At 45.8% G+C, this 23,711-nt stretch overlaps 1 long non-coding RNA gene across 1 annotated transcript in view; it reads left to right on the top strand.

Annotated features, from left to right (window-relative positions):
- Positions 1 to 23,711, top strand: part of LOC125758554 (uncharacterized) — a 134,930-nt gene that overhangs the window by 644 nt on the left and 110,575 nt on the right. The window lies entirely within an intron of this gene.

Genomic DNA, 23,711 nt, shown 5'->3' with positions numbered 1-23,711 from the left:
AATTGGCTGGGTCCCGTTTCCTTACGATCCTCCTGAGCCTAATCGCCGCACTTTTCAGCTCAACAGAGCGTGCCAAAGGAGAGGCGATGCGACACTTGCCATGCACTGCCAGTTTGGTCGCTTGCTAGTGCGCAACCATTACGGCGCTCCCCACACCCTTGTGCATTATTCCTCGCTCCCTTTTTAGTCATTCCGTCTATATGGGCATCGCACGTGACAAGATGTTCCAATAAGTAATTCTGCCCATTCGTTTGTGTTTTTAGCAGTGACATAGTTTTACCAGTGTTATGGCATTGCGGTATTACGGTATTGCCGCCATGATTTGTGGATTCCTTTTGTCGAGACCTTGCATGTGTGAACACTCGACGCTCTTGGTTAGCTTACCCCTTTAGTACTATAATCTTTTTAGTTGACTTTTTAAAAATATTTTCTTTAATCCATCTCACTGGACGGATTGTTAAGCAGCCACGTAATATGGGTCGTCGGTTGGTGGTTTCCTGTGGCGGTGGCTTAATATATAGGTGAAGACACTCTTATCGCACGTGCTGTAGCGAAAATAATGGCAGAGGACGCGTGCAATGGTTTTCTCGCTGCGCAGTGATCACAGGCAGCACTGTCAGCCATTACTATACGGTATAGTAATAATAATAATAATATGTGGGTCTTTACACGCTGAAACCACAAAGTAATTTTGAGGCACACCGTAGTGAAGGGCTTCGGAAATTTCGACCATCCGGTGGTCTGTAACGTGCACTGACATTGCACACTATAGGCCTCTAGTATTTTTCCTCCATCAAAATACGTCTGCCGCGGCAGGTATCGAGCCCTCGTGTTCTGATGAGGTAAGCAAATGTGTTTGTGATTGTCCCGGATCGAAATAGTCCCGATGGAATTTGTCGTTGGACTAACGGGTCCAGCCAAATGAAGGCAGATATGTAGAAAACCGGACGTACTCCACATCGATTGTGCAACATTACGCGCATGCAAACAATTTTTGCTCCTTCGTCAGTTTTTGATGTTTCTATACTACGTTTTTTATTTGAACAGTAAGAACAAATCAAGAGATGCCCATATTTGTCCGCATTTGTCCCATTTCATAACACGGTTTTATTTCTTGATTGTGCGTAATGGTCCCTGCAGTAATTATTTTGTTGCGTATTGATATTTATGGAAGCAACGTGAGCACAGAGGTGAAAAGAACGAGCGCTTCGTCTGCCATTATTTCTCCAAAAAAGGAAGCAGCGCAGTTTCTCCCGTCGTTTCCTGGCATAACGAAAGCACGGGTATTCGATTTTTTATCTCATTGATATCGAGTAATGGCCGGGTACTGCCGTATTTGCTATTTTTCCTTCATAACCTTTCAAGGAAACCTTTGCCAGTTTTAAAGGGGGGAGGCTCATTCGCGCCACCCCCCTTCATCCCCCCCTCCCCCCCATTTTTTAACAGTTTTGTATTTCCGGTCGCTGGCTTTTGTCTTTGGGGTCGTCAGCTGCGACGACGGACGAAAGTGAGCAGGGAACGACTATTGTGCCGCTTATATCGTGTTAACTAACGAGTCACGCTTACCGGGCCGCATTCCTTACATGGGCTGATGAACAGCAGCTCGAACAAAAAGGACGGGACAGGGGGATCGTAAGAAGGAGGGCGAGTGAAGGCGTAAAGGCAGTTACTATTGGCGAACGCCGATGTGGCAGATTGGACGTCGATGAGAGGAAACGACCGGAACGGGGACGCAACAAAAGACCAGCTTCAACGCATGATCGGCTGCTCCCGGTCTTTCTTCGCCGCTTTTAACATTGTTCCAACCGAGGAACACACCCGGGGTACTCGTGGCCGTAAGATGAGGAGGCGCCCCTTTATCTTTCTCATGCTCCCGTCAGAGCGTAAAGCAGCGGTTCGGTCACTCGTTTCAGCTCTCGGCCACGCCTGTGTCGCTCGAGAGGCTTTTTTTTTTTGGCTTTCTGAATTAATGTGGCCTGCTTCAATATGCGGTAGGCGGCTGCGAATAACGCGCTCCCTTCTGGTGAGGACAGTGGCCCGTGTTTCTTAACCCTGTGTTTCTTATCGCATTTCTACAAGCTTGCGCGGGAGGCACGGACACTCTATCACTCCGTTCTTCGCCAGGCTCCACGCAATCTTCTTCCTCCAGTTGTGTAGCTGCTACGGAGCACGATTCTCGCTCATTCGGCATTGTCCTGTCTTTTTCTCTTATCCTGCCTTGCCTGTCTCTTCTTCCTCCATTGCGTATATACCAGAGCAGGACCCCATACAGACCCCCTTTATATTGTTTCACTGTCAGTTATGTCTCGCGAATCACTTGACCAAAGCGCAGTGTTCCAAGAGGCAACTGGAACACTTGAAAAAGCGTGGCGAGAAAAATGGTAACAGAAAAAGTAATTAGTGCGCGCTTGTTTAACAACATCGTTAGCGAAGGATCTAACGAGGACGCGGTAATTCCTTTTATGAGACTACGCTACCAACTTGAGCCACTCGCCAGGTCATCTCGTTCTGGTGCCTTGTGAGTGCCTTTTTCGTTTTCTTCTATTGCTTCTTTTTTTCCTGAGCTCAAGGCAACAGTAATTGGAAAGATGACCTGACTCGCTTGGTTACGCATACCAAAGGCTTGGCGTTCTCGTCATTCCTTCAATAAGGAGCCGCCACAGAACCACGGCGCGTAATGCACACAGTAAAAAGAGGCGGGCGCACATGAGCCTTTGATGCAACTGATGACTAATGTCATCACGGTTTCCCTTGTAACCAGTAGCTTGGAAGGCGTTCCGGTACTTGCGTTCACCTTGCAAGCTAACTGAATTCAAAACGCATGCTTGCACGTGCACATTTATCCTCCTTGTGGTCTTATTTTCTTCGCATTGTTGCGGTCCTTGTTCCGCTTTCCATGTATGGGCACCTCGTGTAAAGATCTTCGACAGCCAATTGGAATTTCTTTTTCCGACATGTTTTTGCATTGCGGTGTACTTTTGTCAACATAATCGCTAGTGGTGATTAGAAAAAAGCCTCGAATGTTTACTTTTTTTCGGTATTTAGAAAAATGCATAGAAACATTATTGTCTGGTTGTATAAGGCATTGCTTGCAGCAAGATAAAGGCACATTACTGTTTGTATTTTTGAAAGAGAGTGACAGAAAGATAAAGGAAATACAGCAAAGTGACCCAGGAGAAATGTCTGGTTGGCTGCCCTGTACTTGTAAATGGGAAAGGGAGCGTAAAATAATGAAAAAGAATGATAGTATGCGAGGACACTACAGAGTCACGACACACAGTGCAACAAACGCGCACCGTGCAAGTGCGACAACCAACATTCTTTGTAAACAGTCACAATTTGTCATTCAGTCAGGTTTCCTGAAGAAACTTTATATTCTAATATCATGGTAGAAGAATTGGGTAACAGCGCAAGGAACGGGACAAACAGAACGCCCCTTACGCTGTCACTATGCACCAACCAACTCAAGTTAACACCTTACTGCAGTAACATAATGTTACTCAAATTTGTATATTGTATGTGGCGCGTATTTTTATGTTCTGGAGTTACTGAGAGAGCTCTGTTTTATGTGCAACTTTTGGACCATGAGTGTTGTATGCGCTACCCATCCAAGAGCTAAGGAGTAGGTTTTCAATTGGCGATTTTACTTACGCACAGTTGAATGCCCTATTTCACGCAACTTTCATTCATATGCATCGTAGCTCTGACTTGACGCTTGTTACACCTGAGCTATGTTTACATTTTTTAGTTGTATAAACGAGAATGTTTCACTTCCGCCACAGCGACGATAACGTTCCACTGGCCTATATCTCAGAAAGAGATAGAGACAAGTAAGGGAAAGGCAGAGAGGTGAACCGGAATTGAAACATCTGGTTTGCTACCCTACACTTAGAGGAAAATGGTAAAGAAAGGCGGAGAGAGAACCCGTGTATAAAAAATGTAAAAGAAAGGTGAGGAACAAGGTATTAGAGTCTGTCTAACAGGCCACCGGATGCTAAACATTTCAATAAAGCATTGATGGACTTCCGGTGTGACGCCAGTTTAGGCCAGCCTAAGCGCAATTATTTGGTCACTTATTGCAACCATTGTAGGCTCACTCAGTTCAACTCCTGTTTCATATACACCGTTCGGGCGAGCACACAATATATTACGGATGATGTGCATACGGGAGACATGACGTAACAAATGGGCATATTTGAAAGAAGCTGATAGAAGCGCAACGGCTTGTAAGACTGCTTTGTACATATAGCCTAGAGGCTTGACCGGTCGCCAAGCCGTTTAGCGTTTACTTTGAACAACGTGCTGAAATATCGTAGAATTTCGAAGCGATAAATATTCAGTGAGGACTCTCCGCATAAAACAATACGGGCATCAAGACAACATAAGGAACGAAGTGAGAAAGTCCTTTGCAAGGAAGACCGCAGCAGACCGGGAAAGGAATATGCTGAATTGCGGGTATTTTGCACTAAGTCACGCAAAGCTTGGCAAGCGAAGCACAGGCCCGTCGCCGCTCGTACTCCCCGCCGACTGACACGTCACGTCACGTCTAGCGTCGAGATGCGCGACTCCCTCCTCGGGAGTACGCAGCCAGGCTACGCACTGTACAGAGGAGGTTGCGCGTGATGTCTCCGTCGGTGGGCGTGACATAGCTACTGCGCATGCGCGGCTTGGCTAGGTGGTGCGGTATCTGGTCGCTAGACAACGCGATGCTTCCTTCCTCAAACGGTACCGTAGCGCTAGCAAACAGGGACGAGGAAGACACAACGGGACAAGGGCTTGTCCCGTTTTGTCTTCCTCGTCCCTGTATGCTAGTGCTACGCTACCTTATTAGATGCGAAGTATCTTAAAGGGCCCCTCACCAGGCCACATAGCAAATTTTAGTTAGACGCTGGAACATGTTGTGTGCCGAATGAGGAGCAGTATGCTGCAAGAATTTTTCAAATTGGTCCGTTACGAGCTGAGAAAAACAATAATTTGTAGCGGCGCGAAATCATGATGCGAGGAGGCGAGTTTCAAACCCTTGCCACTCGCCCCGTGTAGCCTTCGCAAGCCAAATCCCTTCCCAGCCCTCTACACTTGACACATACGCATGAACACGTCATGCGCATGCATGGTCACGTGCGCATGACGTGTCCGAGCCAGCCCGAGCACGCGAGCGGCGTTGCACGGCCGCTACCTTTGTTTTTATGTAGCGGCCGTGGGCGTTTTGTCGGCGTTCTCTGTGATGTACTGCCTGTTTCTGCTGGACGGGCATGAAAGTTGAGACACTTCTATGGGCACGAGTGAGCCAGTGCCGCATTAACGTTTACTTGGACGCGGTAGAATAAATGAGCATAATGAGTGCTCGAACGCTCCAGAGCATTACTTTCGTTTCCAGGGCTGGCGTCTGTCGATGCGCTAACCACGGGGACACGAACGCATGGGAAAGGGAGGCACATTAGCCCCGCATCTCGCTGCAATTCACGAAAAAAAAAATGAAAAAGACACACACATTCCCTTTGTGTGTCTCATTATTTCTCTCAAGTTTTATTAATCTATTCAAGCAACAAATTACACAAACTACACATGTCGTGTCAAATAATTATCGCAGTGTCACGTGCTGCTGTTGGCGACGTCAGAGCACAGTCGCCTACGTACAGGAGCGACGTCATAGCACTACCATCTACGTAGGGCCATTTTCTCATGTACGTCATCTCCTCATTCTCTAAAGCGCGCGCCCGCGAGAGGAAGGGCAAGCAGCGTTCACCTTGAAATTTGATGCATTTCCGCGGCGCGTAGCGTTGCAAATTTTGGCAGACGTGATCGTGAACGCCCAGTGTATGCATTGCGCTCGTTAGCTCAAAATTTTCAAACCTGGTGAGGGGCCCTTTAATGCGGAGCTCAATTCGGTGGTGGTGGTGGTGGTGGTGGTGTGCGGCGTGACCACCCTTACTGCGCATGCGCATACCCTCTCCACACACCTCCTCTCCACACACCCTCTTCCATTCCCCTCTCCACTTTCCCTCTCCCCTTCCCCTCTCCCATACCCCTCTTCCCTCCCCCTTTCCACTCTTCCTCTGAAACGCGGGCTAGACATGCCGAAATTCTCTCCTGCGCAACGCCGCGATGAGCTCGAGCGCATGCGCGTCCCCTCCCCATCTCTCTCCTCTCCTACGCTGCCCCCTCTCGCCCGCCTGTCGACCGCGTTCCCCGCTCGCCCTGTGAGAATTAACGGCCAGGCTAGATGGAAGATACGTCGCGCGTAGCGTCCCTCTTCGCGTTCCACGACACGAGGTCGGTAGCATGCCCAACGAACGCCAACGGAACGCGATCGTGCAAGTGCTCCGGCTTCGCATCGCCTCATGGTCCCCTTTAGCGGGAGATGGTGTAATTTTTTCGTTGATGTTTTATTGCGATAGCAATTATATGGACAGTCTCGGCTGAATTTTTCCGTCGCCGTCATGCACCGTATATGTATAAGTATGCATATATATAAAACATCCGCAAAGAAAAATAATTGATAAATGCTTCCGAAGCGCGGAATCGAACCAGGGACCTCTTGCTCCGCAGGGAGCGGCGCTAACCGCTACGCCACGAAACGTAGATCCTCCACGTAGCTAACGGCGAGCGTTATATACACACCCTTTATCGCTGGACGGACTCGGAGACGGCCGGCGCTTATAAGCGTTTCCTCAATACCAGCGAGATGGCGCTAGGAGCACGACGGGCGCATTTAAAAGTCGTCGGCGAGCTCGCTCGCTGCTTCTCATTGCGCAGGGAGAACCTTGCCCTTCCGCTGTCTGCTCGCGCGGTTTTCTGGCGGTGAGGGGAAGAGGGTTGTTTCAAGCTTCCACCGTGGTGTCCGCGCTCAGGTTACGGAGCGCACGAAAGTCACTCGAGCTGAAGGGACGCCGCTAAATGAACAAACAGACGATGAGCGCGAACTATCAAGTGTCACAGCTCGACACTTGAAGCACGCTAGTTTGCTTCGCTGCTTCGGCCGCCTTTGCAGCAGGAGCGCTGTTCAAACTGAGAGTATCCATTGGCGAGCCTCACTTCGTATAGCATTAGTTTCTTGCTATCGCATTCATTGCTTCGCCCTTGCGGCGAAACTGTGACTTTTTTCTCTGTCTCTCTTTCTTATTCTTTCTGCATTTCTTTCTTTCCAGTTCTTTCTTCATTTCTTCTGTGCTACGATTTACTCTCTCCCTCCTCCTTTCCCTCCTCCTCTTAATCGCATCTCTTCTCCTGACGCTCAGTTCCCTTTCCCAGCCCCTTGCTACACTATACTATACGAGCCTATGATGTCCTAGCGTGCCTGAGTGGCTAATGCGCTCACTTTCGGATCGAAGGTGCACGTGCTCGAATCCCGCCTCGGGAACATTTATATTTTGGCAAGAATTGTTCTCTTTCTCTTTCCTTATATCTTTCTTTCCGCCTCTCTCTCTGTTCCTCTTTTTTCTCTCTTTCTGTCTCTGTACTTGTTCTCAGGTAGCTGCACAGTGGCACATACCCGCAAAGATGATGATAGTTTTCTGCGATCGACTCACAAGGACCTATATGATAAACAGGTTCGCTGTTAAAAGGTTCACATTCGCAGCAATATTTACGACCTGAAGCGTTTTCTTAGCCGATTCTTTGTAGAGTTGCACGCGTTCGGAGCGTTGTGACAGCTTCTCGTCGCTTCACCATGCTGCGGCAGAAAGCACGGAATGTCACGCGACGCGCTATCAGCGCATTGTGTTCTCCAGGAAAAGTACTGAAGCTGAGCTCATGCGGGCTGATATACACCTCCGCATAATGTGTGAAGGCTACGTCATGAGTGAGCTCAAGATATTCATGGAGAGGGCTCTAAAAACTAGCTCAGAAAATTGTGGTAAGAAGAGAGAATGAATTGAAGATGAAAAGTATGAGGCAAAAGTATTTTAGGACATACCTAATTGAAAAGACAAAAAAAAATAAACTTGGGCGGCCTGTTGAGAAGATTGCGTTCTTCTGTTTTTCTTTTGCTTCGCAAAAACAACTCAACGCAAGAGGGCAAAACAAAAACGTAAGACTAGGGTGCGAGTCGGCTCAATTTTTCTTCACGCCACTGAGTGAAGTGGTGGAAACAAACAACATCCACAAGATGGAACTGAAGCGCAGAGTGCGTGTCGGCAACGCGTCTCCCGCGTGTTCTGCAATGCAAATGAGCTCACCTCGTCACCACGCCACTCCCGACACGTTCTTTCGAGCGGCAGTCGAGGGAAGTTGTTTATCTGCAACGTAGCCGTCTCTCTTCTGTGTATACAGACACCGTCCTTTGGGTGACGCTGCCAACGGGATATCTCTGCCGGGTTGGATACGTCTTATCGCTCCGTATCTTTAGGAGTATGCAAGGTTCGTGCCCGATCCGCTTAGGCTAGGCGGCAGACAATGCCAAAGCGGCGAGCATTTCTTAGACTGAGCATCCTTTCTTTATTTCTGCTTATCATTCCTGCGTAGCTTGATCAGTACACGTTTGCTTTATGTCAGTTGTACGTTGTATAGAGTATTTGTGACTGCAACCAGATCTCAATGCCGCATCGCTGGCTCACACACTGGTATATATCGTTCTCTCTATAGCCTAATCTCACGGCTCTACCAAGTTGTGGTTTTGCTGCAGAGGGCTATACGTTATTGGACAGCACGTGCGGAAGCGAACGTCAGGCATGTAATTACGGATGAATACTCAATGAGCTCTCTCAGCGGTACGCGTCGTCAAATTATAATATTAGGTTTAGTATAGCTAGGAATCAATATGACGCAGGCTTTTTAGAAAGCACAAGGGCCGCCGAAGAAACAGTGTAATAGAAAGTCTTATCTCCCATAGCAACAGACAGCGTCAACGCTTCTTTCCGAAACATATATTGCATTTACTAGAATATGCGTCGTATTTTCAAGAGCCAGGCTCTCTTTGATGTAAGGAAAAGATTTACATTTAAAGCTTTTATTTCTTCCGTAGGTCGGTGCTTTTACAAGGTACTTAACATCAATGCTCCGTAATTCATCGCTTACAAATGTATGTAATGTTTTTTTTCTTTCTTGTTCTCAATATCTGTTGCGGTTCAGAACTTGAGCTAACATATTTTCTTCCCAGATCTTTTTTTTAATTAGAAGGATGTCAATCGCAAACTTTAAAAATAGTAATAGTACTACTACATTTACGGGCGAGCTTTAATGTTCTAATAAGTAATACTGTCGTTTTGTACAAGCTTTATTTTTCTACATTCATTAGACAAAGTTCATTGTTATGCAAATTCTCATGACTGAGCTGTACATATAAATGCGCATAAAGACAAACACTGTGCTTTCCGTATTAGTACCATCGGAACTTGCGCGCGCTTTAATGCGGTTGCACGATCTGAATACGAAGAATTCATTAATTCCGCGAGGAAATCAACCTTTTTGTCTCTATGCAAGGAACTTATAGAACCTATTCCTTCTTTACCATATTGATCTTCAGATGAGTATTCAGGAAATGGAGTGATTCTGCAATATACGTGCCGGGCAACTTCCGAGGGGATTTCTGTGGGTATTCTCGGTTTTCACACTGCATGCCCCGTAGTCACACTCGAGGCTTCCAAAAAATGTTCTTGAAGGTGATCAGTGGCATGAGTTAGTAATGAGACTTTTGTTTTTTGTGCGAAAGCGAACAAGGCATTCCATGAGATACCATGTTCGACGTTGCGTAAACTATGAAGAAGAAAAAAAAAAAAAAAAACCTCGGAAGCTGTGCTATTCTGAAGTATAAAGCGACATTTTTTTTTTTGCTTTGTTTTGTGGCGTGAGTTTATCACGCATCCACACTGTCATGAAGAATGGTCTGGCGCAAAGAGCAAGAGAGAGAATTAAACTTTATTGTCGGACGAGGCGCGCGTTCTCTTCGCCCAGAGGTGGGTGACTTCCTTATTCCAGGTAGCCGACAATAAAACATTGCAATGCTATTCGCCCGTGGTTTCTCAATAATGGCACTAAAATATAATTATTACACTTAATAAGGTTATTTATGCTGACGACTGCGTTTGCGAACTGTACATTTTAGGTTCTAGACCTAGTGCAAAAGCTAGGTGACTACTTAAAAAAAAAGGTCTGAGTTTTGGGCATTGTGCAACATGCCAATTTCGTAACGCAAGACGTGCCTTTTTACCTGAACTTAACTAGACGCAATATGATTATTATAATGCACTGTCCAGGCGCAAGACTGCAGGTTTAGCCAGTGTTGAAACGCGGAACTTGTAATCTGCTTGAACGGTAAATGTACGTAAATCCTAATGCTCTTAAAATTTTCCCAACCCAGTTCATGTCTTGAAAGTAAAATTTTTTTCATTTGCTGTTGAGCACGAAATGCTCAACAGTCAGCAATGATGCGACCAAGCTTTAGACATATTAAACGCGAGCAAACGCGCGTCTTATAACTCGATATTGAATAATACTTGCGCCACACTCCACTCCACGCAGCGGAAACTCTTTGCCGCCATCTCGCAAGTCACGTCATTTTGTGGAAGCTGATCTCGCGGTATACGTACAGCCCGCGTAAATTTTCTCGGAAACGCAAACTTCTACGCGGGAAGCTGGCATTCGTCTTTTGCGCGTGTCGTGCTTAGGCATCCGGTAAAATGGCCGTGCGCGCGGAGCCACTGTCACGAAGTGAAGTGCGGGGCAATTTCTGACCGCCGTAACAACACGTGCTGGCATTCCCCCACCAGCTCGTACAATCCAGCCTGCAAAAAACAGGAGCGCGGTACGCTCAGTGCGAAGACAAATTCACGCGAAGCACGGGCATATTTAGCTCGCGTGCCTTGCAGAAGCTCTGGATTCTTTCCCAGCGTCCACCGTTTACGTGCCCGGCCTAGCCGTGCATCGCGAAACGAGCGGCGATTATATCTGCGCTTGCCGTGGAGCGGCTTTCCCTGCTAACACGTGCCTCTACCACTGTGTGTCTAGGGTGGGTCGGAAGCGCGTCGCCATTTGGAAGCTGCGTCGCGCAGTTCCGTTCTCCGGGTAGTCCTCGTTTGTTCCGCTCGGTCGCTTGCCTTATAAATGCGGAGAGCTTGAAGTATGGAGAAGCTCGTGGAGACAGGCTACGGAGAGAGGGGAAATATATGCGAGCGGGGCACCCGGGCCATTCCGTTGGCGTTCATTGTGCTTACGGCGGCGGAAGGGACGTAACCAAAGGGAAGAAGGCCGCGGGACAGCGCCTGTAACCCACGCTATGGCAGGGAGGTTTCGCTGTGGAGGACAAGGCCGTGGCTTGTGTAACGCGTCACTGCAGGGGACATAAAGTTGAAAAAGCGTGCACTCTGGGCCGAAGCTCCTTTCTATTTCTTTCGTAAAGTTTTTTACCGAAATTTAAGTTGATTGTTCCATAAGCTCGCAAAGAGCTTGTCTTTGGTAACAACCTGCCTTTTGTACTTGTTTCTTAACTCATCGGAGTAGGATAGACTACTCGGCAATTTGGATAGCGTTAATAGTTCAACAACGCAAAAAGATCCGGACAAAAGCGCAGACAAGACCAGCTCTCTTGTCATCAAGTCTTCTCGTTTGTCCATGTCCTTTTGTGCTGTTGAACCATGAAGGCTCACTCATTATTGAGAACAACAGCAACACCTGATAGGCTCTGTCAACGAACACACGCTTTTCAGACCTTCCAGCGTTGTGCTCTTTTGCTATTATTATTTTTTTCCATTATGCGTAGTATATTGTTCGGGCAGTGCCTCAAGGTAGAGGTGTGGAGTACGGCCAGAAATAGACTCGAGCAAGAAGACAAAAGTTGAGATGTACGTGACTGCTAGATGCGGCATCACAAATTAGCTTCGCATGCACGGCCACTCGCTCCGAGGAGGTATGTCCAAAGCATAAGAAATGGAGAACCTCTCATAGGACGTGATCGGAGCACTGAGGTATTCTCTCGCACAAACGTAAGGCTTACATCTCCCACTGAAAGAGAAATGTGAAATGCATTCAGGAGAGAGGAGGCGAAGATGAACGAAAGCTCTTCCTGGTCGAGTCGCGGGAAATGATATTATTCGTCTTGCGGAAAACGTTTCTTGCGGTTGTTGTCGTTTTCTACGGGCGCGTTCCTGCATCTTTTATCGCTGCACTCTATAAGTTGCGGCCGCGGAGTATTGAAATGTGGAGACAGTGTTATTCTCGGAGTTGGCTACTTGTATTGTTTTGTGCGACACATATATTTATATCTATATATATATATTCGTTTCCTACACCCCTACATATCAATTTGACTAGAGCACGGACGGTTTGAAAGGCAGCGCGGACAATTTATGCATTATACACGTCTCGCGAATTGGCCGGCTTTGTATATTGCTGACATATACGGTATAAAATAGGCGCGTTCACATTTTCTAAATAGCGCAGACTGTTGCTGATTTTGTCTACGCTGTTACGCCACCTGCACCCCATGCATGACTTTACTATTTTTCTGATATACAGGTTGCCTACTTTTGTCCATCTGCAGGTAATGTTTGTTAGCTCTTGCGTGGGCCTCAAGAAGCTGTTCGAAGTTTCACCAATCTTGGCTCTTTTGGTTACTGCGAGATAATCGTTACAAATCCATTCGTTCTTTCCGGGGAAAGAAGGCCGATCAAGGCTGACAAAATTGGCCTGGCAGCGCGATGCTCAATGTTCCTGAATATATCGCACTAAGCGAAACAAGTACTGTAAAAAACTTGTTAATTCGAACTTGAAGGGGACCATCAAATTACACCATCTCCCGCTAAAGGGGACCATGAGGCGATGCTAAGCATCGTTTCGGCATGTTGAGCCCGCGTTTCAGAGGGGGAGAGGAGAGGGAGAGGGGTGAGTGGGAGTTGAGAGGAGGAGAGGGGGAGAGGGAGTGTAGAGGGGGAGATGGAGAGGAGAAGTGGAGAGGGGGAGAGTGGATGTGTGTGGAGAAGGTTTGCGCATGGGCAGTAAGGGTGGCCACGCCACACACCACCACCGGATTGAACTCCGCCATAAGATGCTTCGCATCTAAAATTGTTCGAATTAAGCGGAGTTTGAATTAGCGGGCGGGCGCCACAATCAGCGGACATCGTACCACACAGCGCGGGCAGAACCCAAGTAAACCACCTCTGGACTCGGTATTGCAAACTAGGCGTGTTTGTCGCAGGTGATTTCGTAAATTAAGTTCATGGAGCTCTAACAGCGAACAGTATTATTTGATCATTCAGTGATAGACGAGAAACAAGCCCCGACACGCATTCATGTCATCAGTGAGCCCTAATGTGAAATATGTCATGCTCTTTGTGCTCCAAGACACGCTTGGAAGAGTGAACGCAGTCAAAATAAAATAATCAGTAATTCGCAGTAGCTTGCGTTTCTTCTGTCGTGACACCAGAGAGCTCCAGCGCAGCGTCCGAATTCTTATCTGCCGAGAAATGCTGCTGGTTCGGCTGTTTCGTTGTTTTGAATCTCTAGTACATTTGATCTGGTTTGGTTTTTCAACACATTGTGATCACTTTGGGCGGACTTCTGCGAGGAGCAATGAAAACCAGGGGCTCCCATTTTGAATTAACCGTTGTGGACACCGACGCGTTCGAAATATCGGGAGTTTTCCCCTATGGAAATAGACAAGAGCATCAAATACACCAGGCCATTAGTTCGAATTAGCAGTAAGTTCGAATTAACGGGCTTTTACTGTATCAGAAACTATAACGCCGTTGTAATCTATTTCGAAAGTATGTGGTTCTCTCGATTGCCTCACGAATACACAACGAAGACCTTCATCTTTCACACGCAATCTCTCGCCACTACGTTTGGCGTGAAACTGCAGCCTGTTAGTTGTAAGCGCCGGGTTTTTTATCGCGTGAAAAAGGTTCGACAACAGCAGAGATGACCGGTGACACTTGCTATTCTTACAAAGCGCAGCTACTTGCAGCGTCCAAAAACAAGCGACGCAAGACCGGGCAATTTATCTATGTTCGCTGGCACGTCCGCTGTCGGCCATTTGATCATGTTTTTTTCCTGTTTATCGATGAACTCATCTGCATTAGGCGCGTGCAATGTGCGAGCTTCCACCAAATTAAAGCTCCCTGCGGACATGGCATCCTCCAGACGGTGAGGCAGGCCTTCTTTTTATTTGCTTGATGAACTATCGCGGGTAACGACATTACTTCTCTCTTTTTCTGTTGGAAGGTGGCGCAGGCAAGTGGAGCGTTGAGCAGTAAATGAGTTTATGTTGTATTTAGGTTGGTTCTTACACGCTGTGCCAGCATAAAAAAGAAGGAGAGCGTATTAGCGGCAAGCAAATCGATCGTTGCAACCTGCTTTGGACTTGGCTGATAACGACGAGCATCGGACTATCTGCTTTTCGCCGGCGTTTCGGGGCAATATTTTTTGCATTAGGGTGGTTACTCCTTTGCGCTTGTCAAACGCAGCTAGTGTCGATGAACCGTTTACAGCGAGCTATACGGAAACGACAGCAAGAGGAGCGGATGAATACAACGCATTCTACATCCCGGTCAACAACATCAAACACACAATACAGAAACACACGGATAACGTCACCTAGGAACTAAGGAGAAGCGCACAGGGATGACAGTGCGAGGGAGGCGAAATAAAAACGAGGAAAATGATTAACTGCCAAGCCAGAATCGCATTTCCTTTCTGGGTTCAACGTTAGGGGTTGTCGTGTTTAATAACTTGTTCACATTCGCAGCGATAAGCTGGCCACTTCCGGCACACCGAGATTGGTTCGAAAGCGAAAGAAAAATGGGACATACAATATGCATGCATACATATATAACGCATATGGCCCAGACAGAAACTAACAACTGTCCACACACAACTGCGAAGAACAGAGCGGACGTACTTGGTGGCCACACACGTCCCGAAAAAGAAAAAAAATGTCGAACTAGTTGCGTTACGCTACGAACTGCACAAAGCAAATTCCTCGGGACGCTTACTTCCGCGTTTGCTCTTTGCGCTTTGACTACGGGCGTCTTGCGCATAGTGCGCTCTCTCTCTACGTGATTTCCGGGACCGTTCTTATCAGGCGCTGGCGAGATGCAGAGCGAGGCAGCGGCGGTGTTTGATCGATGTTCGTCGGGGGCGCACGGCGCGTAGCCTCTGGGGCCCTAACTATATTTTGTTCTTCTCTACGCATTCCTTAACGTATCGCAATATCTTCGCACTAGCCTCGGCGAAATCTCCTTTCCTCCTCGGAGACTCCTTTTTACTTCGCCGTCGAAACCACCGCTTCCTTTTCTGCCCCCTTTATATAATAGCCTGCCTGCGGGTGCGCGGTAAGCCTCTCCCCATTTCGGTATCCACTGCACCCTTTCTCACGACGTGTTCTCTCCTGCTTTCCTTTACGTTCGTTTCTTTTGATTACATGCATTTTTCTTTGGGTCTGTATCGCCCTCACGTCGTTTCTAGCTGGCTGTCGTGATCGCAGCTCGTCAGGAGGTGGTTCGGCTTTGCCACAGTAACAACTGTTTTCTTTTATATATATATCTCAACGCTTGTTTTCCATCATTGAGCCGCTCTTTCTTTTTGAGCCCTCTGGATGCGCTGCACAATATTAATCTCCCGCACCTCTCCACCGGGACCTCGCCCTGGCGAGCGGCGTGAGATCAGCGCATCTCTCCTGCGAAGGCGCCCGCTCAAACCCAGATCGTTCGCACCAATACCTCGTTAACGCGCCCCGTCATCCTCGTTTTTTTTTGTTTGTTTGTTATCACCTCGAGGCACGTAACTGACAATGTTTTAATTTCGTGCATTAATCCTTTTCCCTTACTTATCTCGCACCGCGTGTATTGCGCATCGCTCCTTTTTTCTTATCTTTTTTTAGTTAAGTCGCGTAAGATTAATCCAGCTCCTGGTGGCACTCGCTTTAAAACACACGCAACTTTGTTTCAAAGAACAGAGATTTATAAGAAAGGCAGAAGGACGGAGTACTTTAATGTTTAATTAGCAACGTTCAATTAACGGCGGCAACATTGTTTAGAGAACGAAGCCTGGACCCCTTTGTAGCTTCTCTTTCTAGAGCTTATCTTCACTCCCTCGTCTTTACAGGTGTATGACAAGCGTTTCTTTTCCTATCATGTACCCTACGTTCCCCTACGTTGACAAACGTTACTTCTTATTCCATTTATTTACGCAGGCTTCATTATATGGATTTAAACCGTGTGGAAGGGTCGGGGCAGCATGTGTTCGTTTGAGATAAGAGCTCTCAGTATTAAGCAGGGTGGGCCACGTCTTTCTGCCTTCAAAACCAGTCTACGTCGAGCAAACGCTTCTTTAATTAGCGTACTTTGCAGACATAGTGTTGAGTCATTTGCTCCAAACTAAGCTCTACGGCAATGTGAGTTGGCTACGAGAAGGAGGTGTTATTATTTTGAGAGCCGCTGAGGAAGTATTTGATATTAATACAATGGTTGCTGTCGGTTCAATTATGCATAGGTTTTTGTCCTATTTATTTATTTATTTATTTATTTATTTATTTATTTATTTACTTATTTATTTGTTTGTTTGTTTCTTTGTTTGTTTGTTTTAAAAATACATAAATTCTAGATGTAGGAAAAAAAGATTAATTAATAGTTGAACAGAAATAGAGCTTTCATCGGGCAAGAGAGTCGAGTACAGCAATAGTATCTCGCTGGCCATTGAGACTTGGATACACAGCATGAGAAATATCATTCTCATGCTTACAAACGTGCCAAGCTAGCAGAACGGGATCTTGAACGAGATGCCGTAGCACTTGTGTCTTAAAAACATAATAAATTTAAGGGCGATCTATTGGCTCCCTTGAAGAGATAATCTAATTGAAAGTTTTCTCAGCGTATAAAGATCAATTTAAAGGCAGATATAATACCTGTAAAACTCCTCGCCAAACAATAGAATGAATAATTATGCCTTTTCGAACTTTTCTCACCAATGCGGCATTTTAGGATCATTATAGTAGTCACATTCCCCCATGCATGCACTGACACATTTCCCACAGTACAACAATGACTTTTGTTTTGTCTTTAGGCCGTGGTTTTGCAATTTTGTAGTCGGACAATGATACAGCTTATTCTCCTTTTCCTCTATCTGTGGGACACATCCGTGGAATGACAGAAGAAGTAAATTGTTATTCTCGTGTATCAGAGGCTATCTTCTTGGAAACGAGCAGGTCGCGAGTTCGATCCTGGCAGCCGCGGTTGCATTTCGATGGAGGTGAAAAGCTACATGCCCATGTACTGTGCGATGTCAGTGCATGTTTTACCCATATATGCCCAGTGTCCTACATATAGGACGCTTCTTTGATGCACTCTAACATCGCTATTTCTTTAGCTGATGACTAGCGCCACCTACAGCGCATCAATCAGGCCTCATTCTCAAAGTGTTCTATCCTAGACATTGCTTGCTTTTCATGCTGTCACGTGTCAACCGCTTTCTCCGGGCAAACGCATGCTTTATGTGAAAGGCGTCATGGAGAGCAAGAAGTGCAATGTCCGTGTGCACGTGAAATGTTTCAAAGCTTACCACACCCGCACATAGCACCCCTAATGCCCGGTGTCCTAAATGTATAGGACGGCTTGAGAAACAGTGTTGCGTTTACCTGGCAGTAAATATAGAACTTGTGCTTTCTTTTGTGAGAGTAGAAGTACACTTTCTGTGAAAAAAAAAATATTTGTTTTGTCATTTTTTCTGAGTTTGAGCATATATGGGTTAACGAACACCAGATGGCCGAAATTTCCGCAGTCCTCCTCTAAATAGTGTCTCATAATCATACCGTGGTCATGGCACGTTAAACCCCAGATAATATCATTATATTTTTTCGGAAACGAGCACGGTTACGTCTCGCGAGCACCTGGACCACATGAAACTATTAGATGGAGGCAAGACTACTGGCATAAAATTGGAGCAGATGAAGCTCAATGTTGCTTCACTGTTTCGCTATTCCTAAGCACTAGAAGTCCAGCGGGGACCGGCGTTTGCTTTTTGAAGTTTTGTGCCTTGTGCACACCACCTCTTGCGGTAACATTACGATGGGCCAATGTCATCACCCGGTTCATTTCGAGAAACGTCTAATTAACGTGCACTCAGGTTTTGTAACGAGAGCATTATCACGTTACGTTATTTATAACTCGTATACGCATATTTTATGCAGTACCGTACTCCACTCTTGGTATGGTACGTTAAACTCTATCGAGTTCAAAGGGGTCGATCTCGAAAATCAGACCAATGCGGGCTACTCCCACGTTGGGATTCTTGGTATCTACATCCTTTTCGGCACTGCACTACACTAAAGCCCTACGAAATAAACTTATCTCACCTTCTTGCAGAAATCTTTACACACTTTCGTGACGACAGGTAAGACAGCGTCGAAGATTGAAATTGTGACATCAGTGTAGCATGTCCAGTTTCAGCATTACACGGGTGGACGCTGCGGAATCAACTTTTCGGTCTTATTTATCATGGCTAGCAACAGCGGGTTTACGTAACTCGCCGCTAGGAGTGTAATTTCCTGAGATGTCAAGGCTCAAACTTCGTGCAGACGTAGATAAACATCGGCTGAGAATATGAAATAAGCTCGAAGAAGTACGGCTGTTAATAACTTTTCGAAACCTTCGCTGACAGCAAGTGCCATCGCAAATTTCACTGATTTCACTTATATGCAAATATGCAAACTACAATAGAGTGGTTCAAGAAGTTCTCAGCATATCTTTTTTCCCCTACACGTTTCGCGACAGCTGTCAAGCGCACTAATCTTAGTAGTAATCTCGCCTGCTTTTCTTCGTTTCTTTTAAATTTTTGCGCTGTCTACCAACTATACGAAAAAAAATCGCAGCATTTCCACGGAGTGAATGATGATGAGTGGGCGAAGCTGCGGAGGTTCATCGGTAAACCGTGAATCTTCCGTGAATTCTGCCCAGTACATCATCACCGACGTGAGATAGGGCGCGTTTATACTAAAGGTTCGATGAGTTATGACGACTTGCAGCTCACTTTAATTTTACATGTACGCTGTGAATTTTCATTGTTTAGAAAACCATTGCTTTAGAAAACATCTGGCGTCTTTCGTTAAGCAGCTGGCGTCTTTTCTTCTTGCTTTAGAAACATCTGGCGTTCTTCCGTTTTGCTTTTACAAAACATCTGGCGTCTTTCGTTGGTTTATTTCATCAATCAACAGCGTTTTGAACAAAATTGTTATTGATTAATCACGCACAGGAGAAATCTCACCAGGCACTACCTTGGAGGTAAAGAATGGCTGCTAGTGGGAATGAGAGACAGAAGAAGTCGGCTTTTAGCTACCGCTGCGAATTTTTTATTGTTCAACAACGCACAGGAAAAATCTCCCACCGGCACCACCTTGGAGGTCAAAGCGTAAGACTGGTTACGGACTACGACTACGACTACGAGCGACGAACGGGTGCCGCCTTAAGGAGCTTCGCCCCTAAAAGAAAGATGTTATCTGCGCATGTTGGCAAAAAACGTATCGCGTTCACTTAATATTCACCCTCTTGAAAGTTCATTCACTTCCGTAAAATAAAATATTCAAAGAGAGTGCCAACTTGCTCGACTTTATGAAAAACATATATCCGAGAAGCGCTGAAAAGGGAGATGATGAACTCTCTGCGCTGTTTTCGAGGACGCAGTAGATTTGTGGAAGTCAGCGAGCGTGGAAAAGTGAACTCGGCTGTCCCAGGCAGGGACTTCGCGCAGCCTTCGTATCCGAGTGTCGCGGAAAGAGCCAGAGCTGCATGACTGATAGACTCGCAGAATGCACCTACAGCAAAGGAATGGGACGAGGTTTTGTTCGCCGTTCGCGTACTTGACGGAAGGGGGCGTAGTCATAATTGAGTAAAATAGCCACTGTAAGCCTAGACCCCGTGAGGCGAAGACAGCGACTTTGATCAATGGCCATGTCGCTAACTCCCGGCGGCATCACCCTTTCCCGTGAGGAAATTACGCGTCCGTTCTAGGGTCAGAATCTGAGAACACGCGCGTTCTTGTGATCTCCCGATAGCGTGGCAACAGAAGTCTCAGCGGGTAAGACATTTGTTGTAGTTTTTCCTTAGTTTTTCGTATGCGCCTTCCTCTCGCATCACCGGTACTTGGAGGCTGTCGGCAAACATTACTGTAGTTATACTGCAGCTTTTCGTGGCGTAACATGTCCTATCGATCAATGCGCCAACTAGGCTAACATCGAACGCCACTTCAAAAAGCACTGCCTAATACCAACAAAACGTCCACAACGTCCTCCTGAATACCTGATGCTCAAGATAAATTAATGTACACAACATTTAAAGCCTACATTTACGCATTAGGTGGCTCACTCATTAGGCGGCTCACTCATAATCTCTACTAAAAACTAAACTTCAACTGAGATGCGTGCTTGAAATGTCTTATCCATTTAACATGCGAAGAGATCTTGTACCATTCGATAGCAACCACAAAGTGGATTGTTCAGATAGCAAAATGGCAAGACGTCAAGTGAATTCCCTGTTGTGCAATAACTTTATTACTTTCATAGTTGTGCGATTCAACAAATCGAACAGCAATCTTGGCCTATTTCGTGCCCTTTCGTGGTTGGCAGTCAGTTGTTGAATCTGTGCTGGCTGGACTTACACCGTGGATACAAAGCCGCCGAGTTGCGAGACAATGGATTCACGCGGCACGTCTCTAACCGACTATCAACTAGGTTTTAGACACGCACGTGCAGTCATGCGTGAATTTTTTGACATCTGGAGCTTTAGATGGCCCTCATGTAGGCCTCGAAACACACCCCTTCCTCCCAAGCATCTCTGTTTGTGGCAGCTGCGGCATACGACTCTAGCAGGGCGGCGAGGATGACAGTCGAGGTCGAAGGAGTTGCACGACTTCTTTTAATATTTGCGCAACCTTTATTTTCTTGCATTAAGATGCCGGAAATTTCACCCCTTTTTTAAGAGAGCTCTCAGTCACAAAATACGAAGTCAGAAGCGCCCTTCATGAAACACAAATCGCCGGATTTTTTTTCTGTTACTACTTGAATTACTCAAGAAAGGCTGAGATAGGAAGTACTTAGCATACCCCAGTTCTGCCTTTCGAGAAGGTAATGAAGCTAGCTAAAATATGTAAATAAATAATATTCACTTGTTTCTTTGCCCAAATCTGCAAAAAAAAACCTAGTTAATAATCAGCATATGTGTACCGATATCGGGCGTAGTGTTGCTGCGCGCTTCTGTGCAATGTATACCGACTTCAATGCCTCTGATGCCTGATGCAGCTACGTGCTAAGAAATGTCTGAGCATAACACTAGAAACTTCGTTGTTTCTGAATTTCAACGTTAAGGTTTTCTTATGTATATTTTCCTTAATGGCGTTTCTTAAGGAACACTGCGGTTGAAACATGAGGGGGATGGCGCGAAATGCTCCAAAGGATACAACATTACTATAGTTTGTGGCGGAAACAATCTTGTTCGTTTACGGCTAACGCACTTTTTCGGTTGCGTTGTGAACCACACTATGGATGTAGGGCTATCTACTGAATAATAAAAAAAAGAGATATGTTGAAAGTTCTGGCATGTAGGTAATCCGGTAAGCACGTTGCCGGCAGCATTATGTCCTATAGAATGACGCAACATAAAAAGCGTGCTTTAGGGAGAAGAAAAAAACACCATAAATATGTCATTAGATACAGATATATGACCTGGCCTCTTGTCCTAAAAAAGAAACAAGTCTCCGACAGTTGCTGACCTAAATATTCTTTCCTTACGTTGCATTTCCGCTAGTGGTGAGCAGCTCATTACGGAAAATTGAAGTGGTATTCGCTTTCAAAGCAACCCTGCGTGAACCACGCAACTATAGGACCAAGAAAGATGTGTGCGCTTCCCACGCAAAGGGCGTTGCTATTTTTCGTGTGCTTTTTTAGGGGCGAAGCTCCTTATTGCATCACCTGGTCGGTCGTCGCTCGATCCGGCGTTCCCCCGCCGTCGCGTCCCCTTCTCATTCAATAGATGGCGCTGTCCCATTGAGATGCATGGAAACTACAGTTGGGTGACGATATACTAGATGGCGCTGTCCCATAGGGATGTGTGCAATATGTGTGCAAAAAAAGAAAAAAAAAGAAAAGAAAAGAAGAAAAAAGAAAAAAGAAAAGAAAAAGCAGCGGCACCCTGCACGCTAGATAGCGTGCAGTAATGAAAGCGGCGTATCGCTTTGATTACTGCTTGGCGAAACCACTGAACATTTCACGGTGTAACCATGATTGCTTCAGGAGCTTCGCCCAAGCTCTTCATCATTCACCCGTGGATATGCTGTATTTTTTTTTACATATTCGCTTACGCTATTTATACGACAGATCGAAACACGAGGTCTGCAGTATCTATCTGAGTGGCCGTGCCGGATTTACACCGGGGTCGAAATTCTGCCGGCTGCAGAACGTCGGGAAAGGACCATCGTATCACAGCATGGACATTGCATTCAGTCAACGTCAGATGGACCGAGCCGATTTGGTAAAATAGGCTCCTAATGGCTTGAGGGGGCACAATCCAGACTTATTACTATTCTATGAGCCGTGTCGTATTAGGAAGATGAAAGACTCCGAAGAAAAAGACAAAAAAGGACAAGTATGTAGGAGAAATACTGACGTAAAGTAAGCGAGCTGAATAGAATATGTAGCAGTGTGTTTGAAATGCAAGATGGCGGCATACACTAAGATATCACATACGCCCCCGCGCACACACACACACACATTATATATATATATATATATATATATATATATATATATATATATATATATATATATATATATATATATATATATATATATATATATATATATATATATATATATATATGACGCCGCCGTCTGTTCGATCGCCTGCTTCTTTATTTATTCAGGAACGAAGAACACTCAGGATGTGAGCAAGTAAGCAGACGTTTCGACCACATCCCGAAGTAAGCTTGCTAGCTTTGGCATGATTGTACTTTTCACGTTTTCTTTTGTTTTTTTTTTCGGTGGTATAAACCACACATTCATATGGTAAAAGAATTCTCTTTTTTCTTGGCGTTGAGTGGGTGCTCGCATGTATCTGGCAGGCCTAAATACTAAATATTTTAGCACGCCTTCGGGGTAATTGTGGCCCCTCGCTCATGGAGCCATGTTAGTCGTAAATTGCAGCTGTGCTATGCTGAATATCGCTACGGATGAGGTGAACAGGAAATGGTCGGCAGAGCGGGCAGCCTCATTAAATTGACTTCCGTAAAACATGTACATATGTGAACAGCGTTAGGGCTAGGGATGTTGCGCTCATTGTTGCGCTAATTATTGTGAGAAATTCATGTAGCTTTATGGTAATGGCGGTTAACCATGAGAAACGCGACAGTGCTGCTAAGAATGCATGTTTGTATTTCATTTATTTGCAGAAATTTATTCTTAAAACATGCGTTTAATAGATATTGGTGTTATAAAAATAGGCATAGCTAGAAAAGTTGTTGTACATCTCCGTAGGAAGCGCAAAACTACACACAGGTACATAGCGCTGCCCCTGTGTGTAGTTTTGCGCTTCCTACAAAGATGGATCTCTACCAACTAGCCCGGTCGACTTGTTTATTATTTTGTTGTCATAGCACCTTAATATAGCGTCAGGCGAGCACACACGAAAAATTGTCCTTATGTCATTTCTCAGGTTTGTTTTCTTCCTGTTCGTCTTTGGCGCAGTTTCAATGTATTAATTATCACGATCATGCATTAAGGACTTTAGATAATGGTGAGA

This window comes from Rhipicephalus sanguineus, chromosome 5, assembly GCF_013339695.2.
Source record: "Rhipicephalus sanguineus isolate Rsan-2018 chromosome 5, BIME_Rsan_1.4, whole genome shotgun sequence".
In the NCBI taxonomy this organism is placed as follows: Eukaryota; Metazoa; Arthropoda; class Arachnida; order Ixodida; family Ixodidae; genus Rhipicephalus; species Rhipicephalus sanguineus.
The sequence above is the reverse complement of the archived record's forward strand: the minus strand, read 5'-3'. Positions and strand labels throughout refer to the sequence as shown.